We start from the raw sequence: 25981 nt of genomic DNA on the forward strand, positions 1-25981 counted from the left end.
TAAGGATTTTTTCACAGAAATCTTTAAGTTAAACAAGGGAGGGGGGAAGGATTATTTTTTTCAATTGCCAGTAATCGGAGAACAGCCTACCAACACGATGGGCAAACAATTTTTACATTTTTTTTCAAAACGAAATAAAAAATAAGATACAATGACGTATCCCTGCCTAACATTGCATGACTTTAAAATCTGTAAAAAACTGGTTTAGTTTGTTAAAAACCACTTTTATGCATGAAAAATTTTCTTCCTTGTAATCAGCTTAGAATCTTTGTGTACGCTGTAAGATTTTTACTTTTTAATTAAATGTTTAAATACTTGAATTTCATCAACACAACACGTTTCATACAGAAAAAAAATCACATTCTCTTCTCTTCCTTTTGTGTAGGACAGGTGAAAATACTGCGCTCCGTCAGAGGGGGGGACAGCACAGCATGATTCCATATTATATTCCCTATTAATCAAATTCTAAAAAGAATGTTTTCTTACTACGATAACAAGCGCAAGTATTCATAGAAATGTTAAAACATTATAACTTTTTATAAAGTATATAAATTTAATATAGTCAGAAGGAACACTTAAAAACTTTTCCATAATAACCACAGTAAGTAACTGAATGAAGGACTTTGATGCTTAAAATGTTTATGAAGAAAGTAGAATACTGGTGTGTATTTTTTATTTAAACTACTGTACCAATACCAGCCATATCCAGCTTGCATAATATGTTTATATTCCTAAATTAACAATTTATGACATTCAGAGATGTAATGCTCCTGTTTTTTTCCCAAAATTTCCCTGTAGCTGTAAAATTCCATATAAATATTCAATATTAAGTGGATTTAAACATGCACAGTAAAGAGATTAAATTAAGCAATCGTTTCATTAACAACCAATGCACCACGAGTGCCACCTGTCGGTCATTTTGGCCAGCCAATCATGTACTGCTGTATAACGTGCTAATCTGCAGATAATTTCGCACAGCATGACGTTTTACCACGCATTTGAATTGTATATAACTTTTTAAACTACATTTTAACCACTGATTTAATAAGAACAAAGCAGAAGCTCAGCCACCTATCGTTAAATCATGCAGCTCTTTTTAAGCATACTGAACACTCAAACACAGAAACTGGCCTTTGTTTATATCCTGCATCATTATTACAATACCCATTCAGTAATTGAGAAGTACAAGCCTCCAGTTAATTCAGCATGTTCTCTGTTTGAATTTGGCCAGCAGTAGTAGCGGCCAATCAGTAATGCACTAGGCTGTTTAGAGGCAGGGCCAAAGGCTAGAGATGTATTTGTGAGAATATGCTGTGTTTAACTGACACCTTTTCACATGGGTCCTTCTCCCTGAATAGTTCACGGCTATGACTACTGTACATCTGTTGAGGAAGACCATGTAAACATAAATGTACAAAGTACAGTATTTGTATTTTACATTACATCTGCACCAAAACATGACGTACAGTATTTGACCCAGCACCAACAATGAAGAGCTGATGTCAATGGAGTAAGATCACTTTATCAGCCATATACAATTTCTTGCATTAGGAATGTGTCTTCTCACATACCCCAACTTGCTCTCTACAAGACACACAGGCAGTGAGAGAGAAGCTTGGAGTCAGAGCACAGGGTCAGCCATTTATATGGTGCCCCTGGAGTAGTTGGGGTTAAGGGCCTTGCTCAGGGGCCCAACAGAGTAGGATTCCTCTGCCAGCCATGAGATTTGAACCCGCAACCTTCCAGCCACAGGCACAGATCTTTAGCTACAGTGCCACCGCTCCGCCGTGAGTGTGGCAAATCATGTTATCCCGCTAGGCTAAAATGTCTTAAAACACATGGCACTGAATGAAAAGGATGGGTGTTTGGACACCAGGTATTGAGGGTTTTATGAAGGTTAAGTTGCAGTGATGGGGCAGTGACACCCTATTGTTGATGAAGTTTCCTGCCCTGATCAAAAGCTATCTTAGCACATGCACCAGGCAATTCAGTGGTAACATGTGGGGTTGCTAAGCAGATTTGATTGAGAGGGGGGCCTTATGACAGGATTTGATGGAACAATGCATGTTACACTTGGCCATCTACTGTATGTACAGCCATTTCCTGAATGAGACCAGGACAGCTGGCTCAGCCCACACCAAAAACATTAACAGGCACACCTCCATTTCCCATGGGGGATCAGTCAAGAGCCCCTGGACTTTTGGAAGAAGGAAGATTTTAGAGACAGACACCAAGGGCTCTTTGAGAAAGGCTCTAGCATCATCTTCCTCCCCTCGTACTGTACCTGACATTGGATTTGGAGAAAACATGGTGGTGGGGGGGTCAGGAGCATGAGGAAACCATGTTGTTTGGGATAGGGGGCTGGAGAAGACAATTAAGAAGGATCAAAGTAACTACAGGAAGGACAGAACTGCTGGACTGCATTATTTTGGGTCATTTGTTTGGTAACTGGGGTCTAATGGGAGACCTTGTGACTGGTCTGGAATGTGTGTCATTTGGAGTTAATTGTTGTATAATGTGCCTTGGGTGTGGGGTAGACAGTGTTAAGTGCTGTGATCACTAGAAAATAAAAAGGGCACTTAAACAAAACTAGTGTCTGTTGCACGTCTGTGCATGCCCTGGTGCTTCTGGGAGATGAAAAGAACATGTAGCAAGGGCAGAAGGGTCCTAACACCCTTTTTGATTGCTAGGTGGCATAGTTGTCTACAAAGTCAAGAAATTCCCAAATTTAGGGGTCACCCTAACTGTGACACACACATATTGTAAAATTTTAATGAGTATGTTAGTTCACATATTCATCACTATTTTTGGTTTGTTAATTCAGCAGGATATGGTATCCATTAATTCTTCTTAAAAATGCCCAGCAAACACCAGACAAATCTTAGAAAGAAACAAAGTAGCTTTAGGTTTCCTGTTTTGGCACTGTTCGGATCAGTTCATCTTCTGCCCCAGCTTGGTAATATTGGTAATATTAAGTATGATGACAATAACACAAATAGATGAAGGACATGGTTTCCTTTTGTGTACTTAAAGTACATATTATTTAATACTGTGTTTCAGGACCCTTTAAATAATTCTACAGGATGTTCTAAAAATAAGTTAAATATGCTTCAAATTAGAGAATGTCATGTTTTCTAATTAATAGTAATTGTCCAGTTTAATCAGTGTTTTACAAGAAACACAAGGCACTGTACAATAGCACACACACAATACACATAGCAGACATAAAGAGAGAAAAAAGAAAATTGATTCAGTAATAACAAGCATGAAATTGAATCCAACATCAAAAGCTTTAGTGTAAAAGCTTTAGTTAAAGATAGATCTTTAAGGAAGATTTAAAAATGTTGACTGAGGCAGTGAGCTCTACAGATGTGGTGCACCACACAAAAGGCTCCATCACTCATATTAATGTGCATCTTAGGGGTACTGTGATCCAGCCACTTACTGTGAGGACAACTTAGACAATTGTCTGAATTATCAAATATGACACTTTCATAGAAAACTTGAAACTTTTCTATGTAAGGGAAAACTTTCAGTAGGGGATGGTGTTATTGCAAGAGGTGCTATACCCTCCATTCTGTACACATTACGTTTGTCAAATTATAATGTGCTAGGCACTTATTACCAACAAAGAAGAAGAGTATCCTTCACTGAGAAAAACTGTAGTACAATAAATATGCATCCCAATGTTAGTGTGAAACATGGATAGACACCACCTGAGACTTTGTTTCGTCTCTAGGTTTGTCTGGTAGAGTGATTGGCTGATCATTGAATTGATCTTTCTGGAAAGGCAGGCCTCATGTATGTTCTCTTAGGCCTGACCTGAAATACACTGAATCTGTGTGTTTTGTCATTGTGTTACCAAGTGAAATAAAAAGACAATCTCATGCCACCTGGCACAAAACCCAACTGCTTCTGTTTCTTTAAAAAACAATTTACAGTAGGAGAATTAATCAAAACATAGAAATTATAAAACACTGATCACAACAATAAGAAATTAAAAGAAACCAGTCTTCAACTGAATAATTGATAACACTGAGGTTAAGTTGCTATTGAAAGCTGTGCATAACTTGCAAATAGTATGTTGTGGTTTTCTGCCTAAATGCGGGAAATTATACCTCCCACTACCACCCCTCTGTTTTAAAATGTCCTCCTTTGCTTGGAATAGTGATGATCTTCTTGGCAGTGAAAAATAAAAAATACCATAATAAATGAAAATCAACCGGCAGTGCTGTGTTGAATTTCTATAGTGAATGGGTTGGTCCCATCCTATAGAAATAATTAAACGATGAGATGATGGTTCATTCTGAAGAAACCATCTACTTTGTCAGTAGCCCCTAGGGAAAGGAGTGGAAGTGGCAGATACTGACTCCAGGTTAGCTGAGGGTGTACAATGCACACACTGCATGCACAGTACATTCCCATTAGCCCCTGGCCTCACTCCAACAACAGCAGCTCCCTCCTAGCATACGGCACAAGAGAGCTATTATTCATATACACATCTCCAGGAACAGTAGCAAGAGGAAGGCTTGAGTTTACAACAGTGTCAAACACACGTGTCAGCTGTCCAGTCCAAATGCTCCTGTTTCAGCCAATTTAATATGTGTGTATGTGAGGTGGAGGAGGAGTTTTCCAGTGAGGCACTCAAGAATGATGGTGGAAAGCAGTCTGTTTTAATTCCAGATGTCGTCAATAAACAGTGTCGTCAAAATGGGCATTGTTCAGCAACAGTCTTTCAATGTGAATGTGAAAATCCTCTGCTCACACAAAGTTCACAAACTGTGCAGCTTTCTGTGTTATGAGTCTGATTGTCATATTGCAACAATTTAAAGCATTGAATCCTAATTGTATCCTGCTTCACTGACATGGCCAAAGTAATTTTATCATGCTATGAAACACTGATAGGTGCTTGCACAACATTAATTGCTGTACACCTACTGAAGTCTCAGTAAGCACAAACTGAAATTTTACAGCAGGAGGCCTCAAGGACATTCAGAAACACTTACATTGACATCTAACCCCCAGAACAAAATCTGTGCAGAAGCTGCATGTCTTTTTTGGACAGTGACAGGTGAGACACTGTATCTGAAAGGAAATGTTATCATCTTACACGAGATACAGTATAAAGACATGTCTACGGTACATTATTTATTCTACATTCATAGCATAATCATCTAATATGGAAAAATATTTTTAAGACTAAGGTTTTGATTTTATACGTCTTGTATTTGTTAATGGAGAAGTGTTTATTGGACTCTTCTGCTATTGATAGCTTGTAGTACTAATATGTAATTTGAAACTCTCATAAACTCTAACACAGCTCACTTTAATCCATAAAACTATGGACCATAAAACCAGTTGTCAATTTATTATATATTACTTTGCCTTTTATGTTTGGCTGAACTATTGACTTCAGTCATGTAAATGACTCATGTCTTTCAGTCACTCCATTAGTCTATATACTATATATATCAACATTAATTATAGGAATCTTGCTGCTAAGTCCTGCTAAGTCCCAGTAATAGTCTTATGTGACACATTTCCATGGGCTGCCCTACTGTATTTCCAACATTCCTTGGAAATGTTTATTCACTGTGGAATTTTTGTCAGTACAAGTTAAGGGGAGGTAAACAATGTACAGAAATGCAGCCCCAGTTTATAAACAGTGAAAGCTAAAGAAAGTAAGGGTGCTATATTAAGATTGTAGAATCACACAGTAATAGTATTGAAAGCAGCTCCCCACTCCTAATCCTAGAGGACCCCTGTCTCTTCTGGTTTGTGTTCTACCTGAGCTGTTAATGAGATAAAATTGAACCTTGAATTTAACCATTTGCTAGAATGTCTTCTGCATTTAGGTCTTAGGTTGAGAATAATCTGTTATGATTTTCAATAACAGCTGACGTATTAAAATATCATAATTGTTATCTCCTGTAGTTTTCTAATCAACTCAATTGTATTATGAGCTAAAGATGGTGTGAATGACAATGTGACATTTAATCTCAAATTGCAGTAAATCTGTAGTTCCACGCTTTTTCCATTTTTGAATGTATTTTCTTTTTCTCGTTGTTGTATGAACACAAAACATGTTTTTAATTATGTTATTCAACTTAATTATTATATTCAATTATGAGAAGTTAAATCAATTGGCAGAAAGAAGCAAATATGTTGGTTAATTAGACAACTTTAAAAGATTATTTATACCTTTTAGTGTTTGTGAAATAAGAACAAATTGGTACAATTTTAGTTGAAGTGTTTTAAATTGAGGTCAACGAAGGTTCTTATGAGTAATTATATTAACCATTAAAATGATTTTGTGATTATTTTCTGAATGTGAAATCTGTGACATGAATTTATTATTTTCCACTCTCATCATACATGTACTGTACATTCCTGTTTAAATTTCAATCTTTATATGTTTGGAGAAAATTGTCAGTAGTCATCAGCATAGATATATCTGTAATCATCAAACAATGTGACTTATACAACATCCAGTCCCCTGTCAGAAAAAAAAAAACACTTTCAGATGTAAATCCTGACATGTACTGTAGATGTGTTTTCAGATGCCGTGAGATCAAGTGCAAGTCCCTTCACAGGCAAGGGAAAAAGCACCTATCGACCATTTACTGGAGGGCCCAGAGGAAACGCAGTACAAACACCGAGAGAACATACAAACCTGCAGATGGCACCCCAGGAATTGAACGCATGGCCCCAGCACTGCCAGGCAGAGATGCTAACCGATGCATCACCCTGCTGTCCTCCACTGCATTCACTTACATGTATTTTAAATGATCAAAAATACATTTCGGAAATTTTCTATGTATTGAATGCCATGGAAGATTACTACACTTTGATGGACTGGACAAATGTTGATTTTTTTTTAAACACAGTTTAAAATGTTTTTTAGGGATAATGCCACTGACTGAACTACCTGCTCCTGTATAGCTGTGGGTCATCATGCCTTCATTCCCAGCATCCCTCTCTTCACCTCTCCCGCAGAATGGCCTTGGCTCAAAGAAGCTGGTGAGGGGATATCAGCAGATATTGAAGACTGCAGAAAAAAGGCAGATCATAAATAAGGAGCAAAGCCAATCAAGAATATTGTGAATTTCGTATTTGATTAAAATGGCAATAGGAACTATAGATAACTTTAACAATGTGGTACTCAGTGCTTAGTTCTGTATTAAAATAGTGATGATTTGTGCAATTATACAGTACATGCTTGAACATGAAACATTTCTGTCCAGTTTCCAATTACTTCATCCAATTCAAGGTAGACAGATTGCCAGTGCATCGCACGGCACACACAGACACAAATATGCCCACCAGACCCAATTTTCCCAGAGTACAATTAATCCACTGTACCAGTATTTTTATGGACTATGGGAGGGAACTGGATCACCTGGATAAACCCATGCGGACACAGGGAGAATCAGGGAGATACAATCTCCACACGGATACAGTAGCACACCAGGTCCAGAATTGAACCAGAGGCCCTAGCGCTGCATGGCAGTAATGCTAATCACTTCGTCATTATGCTGCTCTAAAGTCAGGATATAACACAATAAAACTTAACATTGTAACACACAGTGGTTAAGATCGCAACCTTGCACTGCTGTGGCCCAGTTTCCTCCCACAGTCCGAAGACACATTGGCAGGGTAATTGGCTTCTGGGAAAATTGGTCTTGGTCTATGTACTGTATGTGTGTGTGTGGGTGACTGTGTGTACCCTGCAATGGACTGGCATTCCACCCTGGGTGTACCCCATCTTCTGCCCGTAACTTGCCGAGACAGGCTCTGGCTCCCCCGCACCCCTGAATTGGATAAATCGGTTAGAAATGGATGAATGTATAGAGGAAACATTGTGAAATGTTACAGTGGGATGATAAACTAAAAAAAATACTCTTGAACTTCATGCATATTCTTGTTTTTATATTTGTACTCTTTTTAAGTTCATATTTAGCTAAGGTGGATCATGTTGAAATAGCATAACCTCACACAAAGAGGAAACAGGGCACTCCAGACCTCTAAAACAGCATTTATGTCTTTAATAAGAAATAACAAATCAAGAAATCTCTTCTGTGGTTACGAGTAATCCGATTTGCTGCTAAGTGGAGGCCAAGGAGAATCAGTGTTATCCAATTCTCAATATACACTAGGATTGAGGTGATGTACAAATTCTCTTATGGGAACCAATAATTTAGTTTCAATTGATCACTTTGCAAGGCAGTAGCCTTTGTTTAGGCTTTCGAAATGCCTAAAGTAAATTAGAGCAAAAAAGCAAAACACTGTTCCATAAAACCTGGATTTCATAATGGCTTTTAGGTCCATCAGTGGTTCTGTTCCCTCTCTTGACTGCTCCAGGCTCCCTGAGCAGTGCTTACTGTACTCTATCAAAGCCCAGTTCTTTGCAGCTCACTGAATAAAATACTGCAGTTTCTCCTATTGACTGACTGAAATAAAATAATCTATGATGCATGAACAAGTCTAAATGAAATAATAATATCCTTAGCGGTGAAAAACGGATTGGTAATACAGTAATTGAGCGGATTTATTACCACCTCCTTGAGCTAGGCTGCTGAAACAGCCTGCTATTTTATTTAATCTCATATCAGAGGAATTATTGGCTGGTAATCCATTGTTAAACATCATTTAGAATGATGGATGAAAATGTCAGCTTTCCCCACATAATCAATTCATATCTCATTAGCACATATTATTTATGATTCTCATAATGGGCCCTGCAGGGATCCCCAGGGAGAAATGGAGACCTCAGCTGTTGCTGAAATGAAATGAGAAATACTGTAGCTTATGAGTTAATAACTGCATATATAAAAATACTTCCCCAGAGTATTGATTGGCCTGGCCATTTTACAAATGAATTGAGCAGCCTAGCCTAAGCTGTAATTGAACAGGCTGCTCTTCCCTCCTGTACAGGAGGATAATAGCTTGGAAAACAAAATAACAAAAGCAACAGAGGGGTACGCATTACCAATTTACACTTGTGACCCACAACTAAGTGCTTTGGAAAGGGATATTTTCCTTTTTCACTATGGACGTTCAAAATAAAAACCAAAATATATTGTTGGCCTTGCTTTTCCTTTCTGAGAAAGAAAACACACACTCACGCACAGCAATAACAACATAAAATCACGGCAGGCAGTTATAGTTATAACCCACGAAAGAAGAACACACTATATTTCAGCAGCACAATGATTAAACCTAAAGGATTTCTTTCTCCTCCTCTGGAAAGCATGGGAGTTGGAAAGCAGAGAAAAAGCAATGAATCATGGGCAGAATGCTGCAGTAACTATGGTCATGGTGTCAACTGTTGCCTCAATTAAACTGTATTTTGTGAATCATTTTATGCCCTGGCTCATAAACATCAATAAAAAGAAAATGAGTAATAAATGGCTGTCTGGAGAACAAAGGATCAGCTCATATTTTAGATGAAAATGAAGACAAAATGCAGCTTTTATTTGCCTGTGGAATTCCCATTAACTGCATCACTGACAGGAGAAAACTGGATCAATAGCAGGTTGGCCGCGAAAAACAGTTTCTGGCTGTTCAGCAGCCAATGCAAAAGGAAACCTGTCATATTGTGATCTTTATCAGGTAATCTTCATTACACCAGACCAATGATATATGTATGTGCTGATCAGCTTGGGACTGTTTCTATCTTGGATCCACTGACTATATTATCTATACTATATGTGAATGTCATTTTCAGAGGGTTTATGTATAAGAGTGTAATCTATATAATGCACACAGGTCATCCAGAATGGGATTGGTTAGAATTAAGAGCATTTTTTATTAACATCATTACAATTGAGAGAAGAATTTGTGTCAAGTCAATCTCAGTTCTGAACTCAGTGATAAGGTCAATTTAAATTTTCTTTGCAAGACTTCACTTCAGCTGCTTTACAACGAATTAATAATTAGTAATAAAGCCATAATTACTACTGTAACATGATTTTACAGAGAATTTAATTCAAATAAATTAAGTGCTGTTCTTCAGATTTGCTCAGTTGTATTGAATTATACAATTGTATCCCATGTATTTCTTTGGATTTACACCAGATAGTTATTTACAGCTTGTTTACAGTCAGGAGCTCAGCATAATCCATGCATATACAGTATTGTATGTATGTAGGGAAAACTGAAATTGTTCTTGAAGACATCAGTACTGTGACCAATGTACTGTACTTGTGTCACAGGAAGTCAGAGCATGGTGACATTAACAAAACCCTATACTGTATATCTGCAATTGGCATAAAGCTTGAAATGAGTAAGTTTTTTTTACATAATTGTGATGATTCCTGCCTTGCTCCCAATGCTTCCTGGAATGGGCTCCAGGCCACCGTGACCTTGAATTAGATACAGTATGTGCTTATTTAAAGTGGTGTGATGCGTGAGATGATGACACAATAAATTCCCAAGGTTTCAAGAGCAGATTTGTCTGTTTTTCAAAATACTTTGCATATCATAAAAACAGTTGATGGAAGCAGTCTTACAAGTATCTACTGTAAGACACATATTGCATACTATAATAGCACATTCACTTAACAGAAAAAAATGAGTAGTCGGTTTGCATACCTTATTTATGAAGAATCACAACCACATAAAGAGGGACATAGGAAAAGATAGTCTAAACCAAACCTCAGGTTGATGGGCCAGAACCACAATTTTTTTCAGCACCAAGATGGAACAAATGTTCCCAAAACTCTGTCACAGGTTGACAGGAAACCCTGGAGGCCTTTTTGAAATCCACACAGACATTCAACAACCCCAAAATAAATTGATCTTACACATTTTTAATATAAAATGTAGGAGTTACATTTACAGATAATAACCACCGTGTAAGTGAAACATCTCACTAGGGGATGGTGTGACTGTATGGTTCCATAAACTATCATTCTTGAAAGCTAAACAAGTACAATAGCCTTCTGCAAAACAGGATCACAAAACTGCTAATGGGCAGTTGCACAATGTATAATTGTACAATTTCTTAGGGTTAAAGACACTGACAGTAATTTGGCAGCATGTTCTTTTCATTGTATTGTCTTGTTTCATACAATAGAGTACATAATGTTTGAAACTCCTATAGTTTGTACTACTTATTCACTGGCATCCCATTTCATCTGAAGGGTGTCAGCAATAGACATTGACTGCAAACAAAAACATTAGGATGGCTTCTTCTTATTTTTGATAAAAAACATAATTTTTTATTATTTTAGAAATACAGAACCACACTGAATGAAAGTATGCAACTTCACCTGTGCTGTTTCTGGTGGAACTGGAAGTGATACATTTACTGTAATGTAATAACTTGCATACTTTCACATTATTTTAATATGCTGGCATTTTGTAACCAATAAATATAACAAGAATATATTTCTCACACCTGAAGAAGGCTCCACGGCCGAAACGTTGTGTTTTCTTTATTCCATTTTTTTTCAGCATGGAATAAACCTATTACTTGTTCCAATATTACAAGAATGGCGATTTCCATGGTAGTCAAGGTGACCAACAGATTTAAAACCTGTTATTCAATTACAATGAAAAATGTAAGCTAAATATTTTAATATTTAATATTTTAATATCATAAATAATATACATTATTTTACGTTTTCATTCTTAATTATTAGTCAACAGAAAAACTTGACTTTTCCTTATTGGTGCAGCCTATTTAAACGTGTTCTTAATGTTGCATTTCTAAACAAATCGCTTTCTCACATTTTGACACAATTGCTTTAATTCACACGATGAACCCTAGCCTAATCTTTGCTGCTAGGTTTGGCAAATTGCCAATGGCAGTCTGCTCGTGTCCAACTCCTAATTTTGACTAAGCATATTGCAGTCAGCAAACTGCTCAGCCTTGTGGTCATGAGCGAAATTTACCGACTTCTGAACAAAGCAAAAAGACATCAAGCTTTCTCGCTCGAAGAAAACAAAAAAATAAACTAATTAAAAAAGAACATTGTGCACCAAAAATATTTTTTCTCACTAAACGATAAAAAATACAGGTGAGCACTACAAACTCACAAATACGTGAATCTACAGTATAGCATTTAAAATGCCACTGTTTTAAAAATTATGTAGTTTCACTAAATGTAGTTTTGAAGGTATCTCTACGTTTTTCCGTGTGAACTGCACTGGAGAACAAAAACGATGTTTTTACGAAAAAAAGTTAAAAAAGCAATATTTTATAAGGAATTTAATGTTATGATATTAATTTTCCAATAAATTGTACTGACCGATTCAGAAATCTAGGGTAATTTAAAAAAAGAAAAGCAATGTGAAAAAATACTGTGGTAAGGATTCGTGAAATAACTGGTTTAAACTACAGACATAAAGCACTGTTGGTGGTCTTCTGTTTGTGAAACATCCGAAGTCCAATACATTTACAAGTTAAATGTACGCGGTTAATTGATATTTATTCAACAACATACAGTACTGTTAATCGTACATTGAAAACATTGATAAAGCAAAAATGAACAGAAACGCTTCTATTTTAATAAAACGTTTTAAAATATAATTCTATATGTTTATAATCTACAGTATGCACAACATTTGCCATCTACAGTATATAAAACTGTTTTTAGTCTCACACTTCATTTTCTAGAACTATCTTAGATCCAGGTCATAAACCCATGACGAGATTATTCATTACTTTGAATTTGATGTTCAGGTGGGTAGCTGCGTCAGCATGCGTAGTCTGCAAAGGAACAAGTAATAGGTTTATTCCATGCTGAAAAGAGAAGAGAGAAAACAGAAGAGAAGAAGAAGACAAGAGAGAAACGTTGTGTTTTCTCTCTTCTCTTTTCAGCATGGAATAAACCTATTACGGGGTATGCGAAAAGACAAATTCCTAATGCAAGAAATTGTATATGGCTAATAAAATGATATTATTACAGTACTTGTTCCATTATTATAGGTACTTGTAATTTATGTTAAATCTCCTAAATATTATTGAGGAAATCCATAACGAATATAAAATCTACTGTATCTTCTTTAATTATATTATACAATCATAAAATCAGTGAAGTTGGCTGAAATGCTTGATGAAATAAACTTTCTTAATCCTGTTACAATATTCTGTTTATTTTCCTTTCTGTTTTAATACCGATTTTGAGATTTGTCCAACCTCATTAGTCACAGAATTTGAAATGACTGCACTGTTGAGCGAGCTACTGTACTTTTCCCAGTTGTTCCAGTCCACCCAGCTGAAAGTGGACAGTAATCGCTGAGGGTAAACTCGCGACGGACTGTTGTCCATCAAAGACGTGAGTCACATGCCTTCAGTTCGCTTAGCGCCACAGCCACCTGAACAGACCTTTGCCTTTTTATTTCTTTCTTCATTCATAAGGGACACCCCTGAGTCTATGAATAATATAAAAGCAGTTAAAGACTAATCTCTGCACAATGCATTATAGTATTATTTTTAACACAAAAACGCACTCCACGGAAGCTTATTCAAAGAACACACCAGGCTTTTAGATAGATTTTTAAAACGTTGCCTGAAGGACTTTGCTTGTCACCTTTCTCTGTCTTGATAAAACCCATTGTAACCAGACCAGATTCGATGGCTTCCGTCACATCTAACCCCAATGCATTGAGATATACCTGAAGAATCATGGAGATTTACCTTTTAATAAATGCTATTCAAACGTGCTGTATATGTACTGATTTACGTCAGTTTGTTACTTGTGTACTTTCATATTTTGTACTGTAGGTCTTCACATGACTAAATTAGAAGATAACTTGAATCGTATAATTTATAGACGTCTCACACTCCTTGCTATTTTCCCAAGAAAGGCATTCTAAAATCTCCGTGCTGTGTAGAGTGGAACACTTCTGGGAAAATATTAGGATTCAGCGAAGGAACTACTTTCCAAAGGCCAGAAAAGCTGCAAATATACTGTGAATTTCTTGGTAATAAAAAACGATACTTTATCCTAGCCAAGACTCAAGCATTTCAAAAAGCTAAAAAAAAATGTATCGATGCTTGACATCCGATTTTAGGAGTTATTACAAATGTAAAATACTAGTAACATACACATTGAATGCAGTTCACACTATTACTGCATTAAATATTATATACCTCAGCTATTAGAGGTTGTATGCATAGCTACAGTAGTAGTTGTATACATGGTTGCATACAACAAGCGAGAGTAGATGTATACTCTCGTCTAAAACAGTCGATACAATATGCCCGATACTGGTTTTAATCCATCGGAGATAGAATAACGGGAGCCTTCATATTACAGTAAATTATAATGATTTTTTTGTAAATCGCGAAGAGAGCAGAAAGTGTTACCTGGATAAAAATGTGGAAGATAATGCTCAGATAATTTAATTTAGTTTGCATGTCTGACAACACCTCGTTTGTTTTGGTAATTCTAACAGTGATCTTCATGATTACAAAGGTCTTACAATTATTCTGGAACAGATATGACTCAAAATATACTATTTTCAGCAGGACAAATTATTGCTAAAATCATTGCTTAGCCATTTTCCATAGAGTATCTTCGTGCTTCTCGGGAAACTTTTTTTGTACAGGTGTAGCTCAAAGTGACTTTAAAAACGTAGCTATGCATATGAGGACACTTCACTAAAATGATACAAAATTGCCACCTAGTGGTTCAAAGGGAGACATGCACAGAGACATCTGGAAGGAGAAACGGCAAAAGAGAAATTCTCAAAAGAGAAATGCAAAGCTATCTGTTGTCTTTAGTTACTCATACTGTACATACATATCTGGCTTTTTTCAAAAACCCAACCTAATGGTACAGTATCTGCCCAACAACCCCTTCTTTTTCTAGAACAGCTAGAGAGAGTGTAAATAAATAATTTAAGATACTGGACTTGGCCTACTCCATTTTCAGTAAATAATGTTGCATTACTACATTTTACTTGATATTAACATACCATGACATTTATTCCACCCTCACAACATACATGTATCTTTAAAATGACATTGTAACTAGCTGTATTAGCATTGCACCTACAGTAGCTGGGAAATCTATTTAAGTCAAGTCAAAACTTTTGAATTATTTTACAGTGCTGTATGCCTGTGATGGAAACAATTTAATCTGAAACAACATTTAATTACTCTGGGCTTCTATTACATAAAAATAACAACATCATAATACTTTTGATTTATACATGTAAACCAGCCTAAATCCCAGATGAAGATAATATAGGTGAAACATCAGCACTTTAGGATAGCACGGTGGCACATAGTTAGCAGTGCTGCCCTGCAGTGCTGAGACCCTGGGCTCTATTTTGGACCTGGGGTGTTATCCGTGTTGCGGTTGTATGTTCTACCTGTGTTTGCATGGGTTTCCACCCACAGTTCAAAGACATACTGTACTGGTAGGATAATTCGTTTCTGGGAAAATAGTTTCTGGTGTGCGTGTGTTTGTGTCTGTGTGTGCCCTTTAATGGACTACTGTCCCATCCATGGTGTATCCTGCCTTATGCCCGTTGCTTGCCAGGATGTGGCTACCCCACAACCCAGTATTTGATAAAGGTTAGAAAATGGATAGATAGATCTGAACCTTAAATTTTGCACTGTCAAACACTCAATGTAATAAAACAGCTATGATTCTATCCCTAAAATTTACTTTGGTGTTTTGGTGTGCAAGCTATAACTGGAAAGGTGCTGAGACAGAGAGGTAACCTGTTTCTGAAATAAAGGTTGTTCACTAATTTTCACTAGTATCAAGTATAATACATTCTTGTAAAGTTAAACTTATTTGTCGGTAATAAACCTACTAATGCTACATGCTAAAATAACCTACGTACTGTACATTAAATTAGCTAGCAGTTTTGTAGGTTAGAAGATCAATCTACTTGCAAGGCATGAAATTGATGTTATGGAACCAATATCATTATACAGCTCAGACAAAAAGCATTGTGATGGAGACACAACTATGCATATGAAAATCATTAACTTAGAAGAAACAAGAAAACATCCTTTTTAGAAAACAGATTACAAAATGTAACCAGGTTATGAAATGGTCATTATGTGATGAAAAGTTCCAATTTTCCCATATTTACTGGGACAGCAAATGCATTTTAGAAACAGATAAATAGCCATTAGTTTCCAATATCTTCCAGCATTGTTCTTCCTGTTAATGTATGTTGTACAGCAAATGAGGGCTCTGATAAAGTAATCCATGAGTCCATTTGTGTTCCAAAGGACACAGTCCTCTTTTTTGCATGCTGAAAATAGTCATTTTGTGTAAAGCAAATTCGAAGAGGAAATCATTAACAAAGAGAAGTGAAGCAAGCTGCAAAACCTCAGCTACTAAGTTATTAATAAAGGACCATTACTCCTTATACATTTTTAATTAGCCAGACATAGCCCTTTTGTCAAGATATGGTGAATTATAATATATTTATACTACTGATTATAAATGGCACTACCTATTAATAAGCTGAGAGAATAACCCTTTTAGCAATTAAATTGCATTTGCAAGATTAATCTCACCGTAGCCCTTGTATAACAAATGGGCATTTAAAACGAATTATATCTAATGCGTTAATAATTATATTAAACAAGCAAATTTCTAACTAATGAGTTCCATATTTAATCCTGTCTTTGCCTTATATCCCTGTGGCAGACTCATCCAGAAATTTGCACTGAAATGGTACCGTCACTAGATATTGACAAAGGGGAAAAAATGGAAGTGACAAACTGACACTGTGAGCTTAGGCTACATTTTAATTATTATGATTAACAATTAATTGCCAGTCAATGCATCATTCAAAAAGAAAATATATTTATTATCTTTTAAATAGGGGAGGTTTAAATGCGTGTTGTATCAGGACCACTAAAAATCGTCGGTGTCATAACTTTCTTCCTAGTGTGTTTCTGTAGTAGGACATCCCCCTTAAAAAAAATAATACAGGGAAAAAATATTTAAACCCTTCTGCTCACATAGACTCCATGGAAAGCCTTCAGACCAGCAACACTTATGTTGCAAAACCTCTTCTTGTTTAACTGTAGTGCTCTGCATGCTTAATGTTTTTTTTAATAAAAGCATTTAAAACCAGACATGTGGTCAACTCAGTAGAAAGTACATCTCAACTCATCAAGCACTGCACATTAACAAAAAGAAGGCCTACATTTTGCGTGTTACTCTAAATGCAATAAACAATTTCCAAGGGGAATTCTCAGTCAAAATAAAAAGAAAATATAGCAAGATTTGCAACACACTTGCATATGAACTGTAAATGTAAATTTGATGTATTCCCTCATACATCAAAGACACCAACCACGCGCTCCAACTTTTCAATGATTTCCAATTTCAGGGTACCGAATGCCACATTTTTACCATGGACATCACATCTCTGTACACCGTCATTCCCCATAATGACGGCCTTACAGCCCTCAAGCACACGCTGGACAAACCCACCCACACCCTGGTACGCCTTGAAGAATTGGTCCTCACACTGAACGCATTCTCTTTCAATAATCTTTTTTACCAACAGGTCAGTGGAGTTGCCATGGGCACCAGAATGGGACCCAGCTATGCCAACATTTTTGTCGGCTGGGTAGAAGAACGCTTCTTCGCTTCCTACACTGGCTATGTCCCTGACCTCTACAAACGATATATTGATGACTGCGTCGGTGCCGCCACATGCTCCAACGATCAGCTTGAATTCTTCCTGCACCATTTCACCAACTTCCACCCGTCCCTCAAATATACGGTTAACATATCTTCCACCACTCTTCCGTTTCTAGACATCCACTTGTCTATCATCTACCCCCGACTGTCCACTTCAGTTTATTACAAACCCACGGATTCACACAGCTACCTCCTGTACAGCTCATTTCACCCCAACCACACTAAAAACTCTCTTTCTTTTTCACAGTTCCTTAGGTTACGACGATTATGCAGCGACGACATCGACTTCGAAAACCAAGCCCTCGAAATGTACTCATTTTTCATCAACAGAGGATACCCCAGCAGTGTGATTGACAGGGCCCTTGCCCGAGCCAAAAACACCCCCCGGACCATCAACCCGATCAGGAACTCCCGCCGTAACAACCGCATTCCTTTGGTGCTTCCTTACCACCCTAACACACTTCCTATCCCCAGGACCATTAACCAGAACTTTTCCATCCTACTGGATGATCCCTCCATTGGGGCCCTCTTTTCTGATCGCCCTATCATCTCATATCGCCGACCACCTAATCTGCGTAACCTCCTTGTTCACAGCTCCCTTGACCGCCCTTAGCAACCATCCACACCAGGCACTTTCCCTTGCAACAGAGCTCGCTGTATCACCTGCAAGTACACAGCCACCACCACACTCATTCAAGGCCCCTCAGGACAATTCCGGATCACCCAGACAGCATCTTGTACCTCCAGCAACCTTATTTACTGTATCTCTTGCAGTAAATGCCCAGCCATCTACATTGGGGAAACAGGAAGGAGACTCGGAGACCGCTTCAGAGAACACGTCAGGGCTGTGAAGATTAAAGATCTCTCCAAGCCCATTGTTTCTCATTTCACCTCCGACGGCCACGACCACTCTAATCTCTCCGTCTGTGTTCTTAAAGACGGTTTTCTGAACTCATACATCAGAAAGACCACCGAAACTAAAATTATTCTGCAGCTAGGATCACACATTCTCCCTTCCCTTAACGACAGATTACTGTTCTTTTAAATTTTCTCCATTCATTGGAAGTTTCATTTCACACCTCTCTGCACCCATTCTGACTTCACACCTCTTGATTGGCCTCTCTTTCTGTCCCCTGCTCCCGCCTCTCACTCCTCCTCCCTCTCAACCTTTGTTCTCCCGCTACTTTACCTTTGCCTACTGCCCTGTCTCTCTCACACCTGAAGAAGGCTCCACGGCCGAAACGTTGTGTTCTCTTTCTTCTTTTTTTCAGCATGGAATAAACCTATTACTTGTTCCTTATGAACTGTAAAGACCATGTTACACCCTACAACTGCAATGCCCAAACTCTGACAGAGTGGTCATAGTTTCCATAGATCTTCTCCAATGATGCAATACTGTACCTGCATGAGGGGAATATCATTGAAGAAAAAAGTGAGTTTGAAAAATCAATCTGATGTACTGCAGGAGCTTATAACAGATAGATAAATATATCTGTTAGAGAGATTTCACCCTGGCAAGTCAGTCTGAAAATAATTTTAGTTACTTGTAAAAAAATATAAAACAAATTTCTAGTAACACTTAATTTAATGTTTTAATTACTATTTAATTGCTATAAGGTTGCTATAAAATTAATGCTTAATATTAATGCTAAATATTTCCATAATACATCAACTAAATATTGGGAGGACATTTAGGATGACAATGAAAGCAATAGAAAAGCACCATAGAAGAAAAACCAAGTTTCCTACAAATTCAGTTTGGAGTGGATTCTGGGAAGGTTTGGCTCTAAGGCTAGTTGAAAAAGATATTTCGCCATATGAAAGTTAATAAATTAAAGCAAAATTGGCTAAAAAATATGATCAGGGCTATTATATTGTTTACATGTCCTTATTGAAAATAGCATTCTTTTTAATCATTAATTGAAAGTTATTTAACACAAACCTGCTATAGCATGTTTAGGCACTTATCATCATAGAGTACAGCAATCTGTAATGTTATGTAAAAGCTGTTCCATCTCTACTTTAGCAGGAGGGAGCTTATCAATTATTTATCAATTATTTGATAAGGCAGTAAGATAATTCAGGGGTCTGTGGCCTTGAAAAGAGCAAGTCTGACATGTTCGAGTTCCTCATTTTAAGATGTTTTTAGTCTGTTTAATAGTATTTCTTTATAAAGGTTGTAGTGTGTGGGTGAGAAAATGATGCAATGTTCCATCAGTTTCAAAAAGGTTTTAAAAAGGTTCTCCTGGCAGGAAGATATATATACTGTATATAAACAACCATATTTGTATAATGTAAGAAGCTGCGAAAAGTTGTTTATGTGTACAACTGTACAAAGACAAGGGAGTTGCAGATATAAATACTTACATGCTACGAAGTTTATTTGATATAGTAAATATAATAGAATATATATAGTACTTGGTTAGATGAGTGACTGAAATTGATAAAATATACCTTTGACAAAAATATATGTATAATCAGCAAAGCATGTGACACATTCCAGTATCAGTTAAGTACATTAACAATAGAGAAATAAATAATTCTTTAAAAATTACAAGATTTTTGGGTACTATGAAATGTGGCACTAGACTATAATTGGACAGAAATATTAAGTATTCTCATTTACTGTAAATTATGTTCATTAATAATAATGATCATGTCTTGCTTATGGACGTAAAAATAGCAGTGTACATTTCAGAACGTCTACACATTACGGTGATTAAAGATGCTGTGCTTACAGTATGTTTTCCATGATGTAAGACAGTACCTCAATGCATATTCTCTAGTGCAGATGGGCTGTAGTGGCTCAATTATAAATTACTTGCTCAGTACTGCTAATTAAAATATCACATTGCATTGTTTTATAACCTCTCTTTATCAAAGGTATGCATTTGAAATGAAGAACATAACAAAGGTTACAAAAGAGAAGTCCATCCAGCTTGTTTGCTTGCTAGTTACAAATTCATCAAAGGATCTGATCCAGCAGCTTCTTGAAGGAAGCCAGGGTACTGTCTTTCACATCATGGGTAGGCGGCTGGTTCCAGATTCCTAAAGTCCTTCACATAAAAAAAGTATCTTCCACATAGTTTCCATCCTTGTCTTCCGGTTTATGTCTCGATGTTGATTCTGCTAGGTTGACTTTGTTAATGACCCTGAGGATTTTGAATTCTTGAAATAGGTGGCAATACACATTATATAACTTGCTGACCAAAACTGAACACAATATTCTAATGTGATCTCACATATGCATTACATACCTTTAACAGAACATTCCTTGATTTCAATTCTGTATTTGATAGTTTTGGTTACATGTCTGAATACATCATTCTGTTTGTCTTTTCATTGCTTCCCCCATTGTCTAGAAGATGTAAAGGATGTGCCAGCATAAGCTCTTGGGTCTTTTTCATGAGTAGATACTTCAGGCTCTGATTTTGCCATTTTAAATCTATAGTTTTGCTACCTGAATGCAAAACTCTGAACTTGTTAATCCTAAATGCTAAACTGCCAAGTGTTAACCCAGTCCTGAATTCTAGCTAAATTGTGTTTTCCCACAATTCCAAATAAAGCATAACATTTTCAATAAAATCCTAAAAGTTCCCCTAAAACCAATTAATATGCTGTACAGAAAATACATTGTTACAAAATAGTGTTCAATGTTCAATTACATCAAAATCAGGATATAAATTAAAAATCCTTGATTGGCATCTTATCTTTAGTATTAAGTCATCATATTCTGACACAGACGATTTCATATTCTTGCCATGACAGCTGCTCTTCGGCTCAGTGTTGTAACTAAATATATCAAAATTAGACAGGAAAAATAAATAAAAAAAAGCCACAGAGTTTAAACTTCTGTCTTTCAGGAGAGATGACACAAGGAGGGATGATCGGTTCAGATTTTGTTTTCTTTCCAAACCACAAGATGCATTCAGAGAATTAAAATTTCAACAAGTCATTTGCTGATGGCCGCTGTGTGAGAGCAGCCATACCTGGATTAAGTTTCCTGTGGTTCGGCAGGCACTTCTAGGACAGGGCTGTGTTTTGGCTCTCTGCCACATTCAAGACACTGTGTTTGTCTGGGTTTGTGTCTACGTTTTTTATGAAAAAGGTCACTGTGGCAAATGTACAACCTTTTGCTAATCCTCTGCACATTTAGTTTCACATTATGCTCTTTACATAAGCATACACGTGTGAAATAATTATTTTCTGATATAAAAGGCAAAAATAGGTTTCTGGAAGGGAACAAGACCCCACATTTCTGGCCTGCTGTACAGTACATTCATTATGTCCCGTTTGTGTACTGTATTTGCATAATATTTCAAACATCTGCTGGAAAAACGTCTTACACCCTACTACTCAGATTGTGATAAATGATTTTCATATGGAAATATACAGTAATTAAGAAATGAAGGATCAGAATGTAGTATTGATTTTAGTTTTTGTATCTCAAAAGAAAATGTGAGAGAGAACAAGTAGGCTTTTTACTGTAAAATTTCAGTTGTAATCTCACATCCTGCTGGTGCACTAGGGTCAGGCCACTTGAAACTAAGGCTACATGCAACTTTTCCACAATAAGCAGCTGTGTGGAGCAGTGGCTCAGGTTCTTGCCTTGTCCCTAGAATGTTGTGAGTTCAAATCTTAGGTAGAGTACTGCTGTAAGATAGCATTATCTATTAAAGAAATTGCTTTAGCAAAAAAACAAAACAACTTTATTTAGAATTACCAAACAAACAGTTAATAATTATTTGTAACACATTATTTGTAGATACGAGAGAGACTATAAATTAAATACATTACTTGAGAATAAGCTGCTTTTTGTATCATTAATGATCTATGAAAAGTTACATCATTTGATAATAATCTGCAATGATTTATTTATTTACTGGTCCAATTGATTGTTTGCACCTACAGTAGCTGATTAAGTGCAGCTGCCTATGATCTCTGATGTCTTATATTGTATAACAGGGTCCAGAAAATGTGCTCCTGGGTTTTAGTTTGAGATCTGATCTGGTAGAATGAGAGAAAGACTTGAGAAATTAAAAAATAGACAAAAGAATTATGAAGCTGAAAACTGCAACCTAAAAGAGATAACTCTCTTCTAAAATTAGATTAAAACTTTGTCTTGGATTAAGTAAAACTGTACTTTAATCTTAGTACTTTATTGCGTATACATGTGGTTTATATTCTATAGACCCTGTATTTTAAAATAAGTTAAATCCCAAACAAAAAACGCTGAATACTTTCCACACAAGGAATTTTTACATATAATTAGGATGTGACAAAGCAGAAAGTTGTTTGATTTGTCTGTTTCATTAAAAGCATATGTCTGTAGTAAAGATAAAATGTCCCCTCACAAGTTGAGAGAGACGTTACCAGGAAACAGTGTGAGTTCTTACATGGTGCCCAGATTAGCAGTAGAATCGCAAATCACACGTCTAGGAGTTAGTATAATTTAATGAAAGGATTTTTGCCTCATGGCTTTATTCATTCATTAACACCCCACAGGTTAAGACTTCCCCATTCTAAAGCAGTGGATAGTAAAGTAACTCTTGCACGTGTTCAGTGTGAGATGCACTCAATCTTTGAATTTGTGTATGCTGCAAAACCTAGTTTTCTTCAGGTTATCTGTACATTTAGTTGTGCTTTTAATTTGCTGTCATGAAGCAGAATAAACTCTGTACTTCAAGTTTAAGGTGGATGTTAGAAGATAAGGTTTTGGGAAATTAATTACTGCCCCCCTAAAACCTCCATTAATGCAACACTATTTTCTATAGTTTGATTTTATGCATGATAACACAACATGTGCATCACAAACAGGATGGGCACCTGGATCATTTTCTTGCCATATTTGTATATGTCCAATATAGTTACATGTTACTTGTAGATCTTTTGCATTGTAAGCCTTTCTGGACACTAAAAGAGACTAATTCATGGATGCAGATTCAAATAGTGATGAATATATCACCAATGACATCCACAGTATTTGGAAAATCTTTGCAAAATAATGTCATAGAAATCTATATATGTTCCGTTAAGTCTGGGAATGTATCTTTCTCTTCTCTGCATTTTGAGAACAGCCATATCTTTTTGTAACATAGTGCATGCTAATCAATGGTAATGCCTGACATAATAATAAATAAACTCAGTTGGGTTAATGTTCTACACAGATACTTCTATATTGCTTTTAAGTGGTACTGCTGCTGGGGTTTTATAATGACTAAAATATGCATTTTACGATCTAACGAGCTGATTCAGTTTAACCCAATTAAGGGTAAGTAATACACACCGCTCACACTCCTTGTCAGGCTCCAAACATCATTAAAGTACTTAAGAAATGAATGTGCTCAGCAAATCATGAACTACCATATAACCAATGTTTGCTGGTGTACTAAAATTCTAAAAAAATTGAATGTTTATTTATACTTTAACAGTTCACTCTATATGCAGAGTGAAAGAAACGAAATAAAAGAAGTAGCTCACCAATGTATTGATCTTCCTTCAAATATCATTCTGAATGCGTGACTTTTAATTGTACTTTTCCTACCTTCTGTCTGGCAGTGATCAACTAAAGTGTCAAAACTCAAAGTGCAAGTTAGCTTTCAAGTGCTTGTTCCTAGGTGTGTTGGTTTGTCTCAGATTATTTTTGATCAGCTTCAAATAGGTAAATAATCACTCCCCTTATGCTGGGATTGTGTGGAAAGAACTACTGTACAAGGCATCAAGCATGTTAGGGACAGTACAGTAGCTGCGGTGTAAAGGTAAGCAAGAAGTTCAGGAAGCTCAAGGAAAACAGTGCACTGTCATCAAAGTTACCTTTATGAATGGCTTGAACCAGGTCTGAGTCATTAATCATTTCTTCAATTAAGTCTGAGACACCTGGCAAAATACTTTGATTTCCATTTTCAGCTCACTCTCTGAAATATTGAAGTATTTCTAGAGAGAAGCATATATTTTTTCATATTCATTTTAAATCTATACCAACAGGGAAGTGGTCAACCTTTCACCCATAAAATATCTGGAAACTGCTTTACATTTAATAACTAATAAAGTTGCTCTAAGAATTGAGCCCCAAGAATTATGTCATGCTGTCCAATCAATCAACAGACCTTCAGTCTTTCTCACTCCAAAGTCAACTGTACAGTAGCTTCCTGACCTTGGCTAAAGATCAAACCTTCATTTACAGCAAAATCAGATAGCACTTGGAGGGTAATATGAGTTGAGATGGTGTTTGATAACTGCTCCAATTCAAAAATGTTTTGCATATGGCAGTCTCATAATGCTGGTTGGGATAAAAAATTTGGAAACAGGCCCTGATTGCAAGTCTCTGCGGTCAGCAGATTCCAATGTTCACAAGTCAAAGAAGCAGGAATTTGACAATTATTTTCTTCTAGTGCAAAGCATAGAGCCTTTCCCAACAGATGAATTAAGTAAGGTGTATTCCCAGATCTCAAGGATTCTGTTTTTTTGGGATGACAATAATAGTCGCACATATTGTAATCACTAACAGCAAAGTACTCCAGAAAGTATTTGAAAAAAAAACTTTAGTAGTTGTTTAAAACATTCAAACAAGTGTTTCTGATACAAAAAAACTAAAACCAATAAGTTGTGTGTCTATAGATTCCCACAACTCTTTTTGTTTTGCTAAAAGGTTTTGTTGTAAAAATGGCTACTGTTGGGTGTTCCTTAGTGGCTCAAATAGTAAAGACACTTAAATACAACTTGTGTTGAGTCATTACCATTGTCAGATATCATTCCTACTGTACCTGGGCTTTGGCATTGGTGGTGTGCAGATGTCACTTTTGGGTTTGGATGACTTTTAGTCTGTCACTCCTTTCTTGGCTTGTCATGCAAAAGCATACCCTGGGACCAACTGTTCACCAACCAGTTTACATTTTTGTCAGTTAAGGATGCATCACTCCTCCGATCAATGCTGAAGCAATGTGTCACAATGCACGTTTCTTGAAAATGGACACACTGGAGTTTGTCCAAAGACCACACTCTGCCTGCCCTGGTACAAGGGTTGAGCAGATGCTCTTATAAACCTGAGGATATAATAGGAGAAAGAATGAGTGGTTCTTTGATGTCAAGAAAAAAGAACAGTATCAGAATAGAGATCTTTTCACTAACGAAGCAGTGCAACTCATATTTGCTCTTCCTCAAAAACACTAGTATCACAGTGCACATTAAAAGTGAATAAAAAATTGTGAAGTGAGGGTCTTGTTAAAATTAATTTTTTGTTTCATGTTTTTTTTAAAGAATTAGACTTGCTATAACCGAGAAGCATAAAGACAAAACACAATAAACATACTTGACTCTATTTGTCTTCAAAACTCAATATGCTGTGC

The 25981-nt window shown here is 36.5% G+C and overlaps 1 long non-coding RNA gene across 2 annotated transcripts in view; it reads right to left on the bottom strand.

The window, feature by feature from the left end:
* LOC148651225 (uncharacterized) overlaps positions 1-25981 on the bottom strand; it is a 344130-nt gene that overhangs the window by 158343 nt on the left and 159806 nt on the right. For both annotated transcript variants that reach the window (XR_015925526.1, XR_015925527.1), the window contains one exon: positions 6921-7048. This is a non-coding gene — a long non-coding RNA (uncharacterized LOC148651225). The remainder of the gene's footprint in view (positions 1-6920; positions 7049-25981) is intronic.

Source organism: Lepisosteus platostomus, chromosome 12, assembly GCF_059453375.1.
Source record: "Lepisosteus platostomus isolate fLepPlt1 chromosome 12, fLepPlt1.hap1, whole genome shotgun sequence".
Taxonomy (NCBI): Eukaryota; Metazoa; Chordata; class Actinopteri; order Semionotiformes; family Lepisosteidae; genus Lepisosteus; species Lepisosteus platostomus.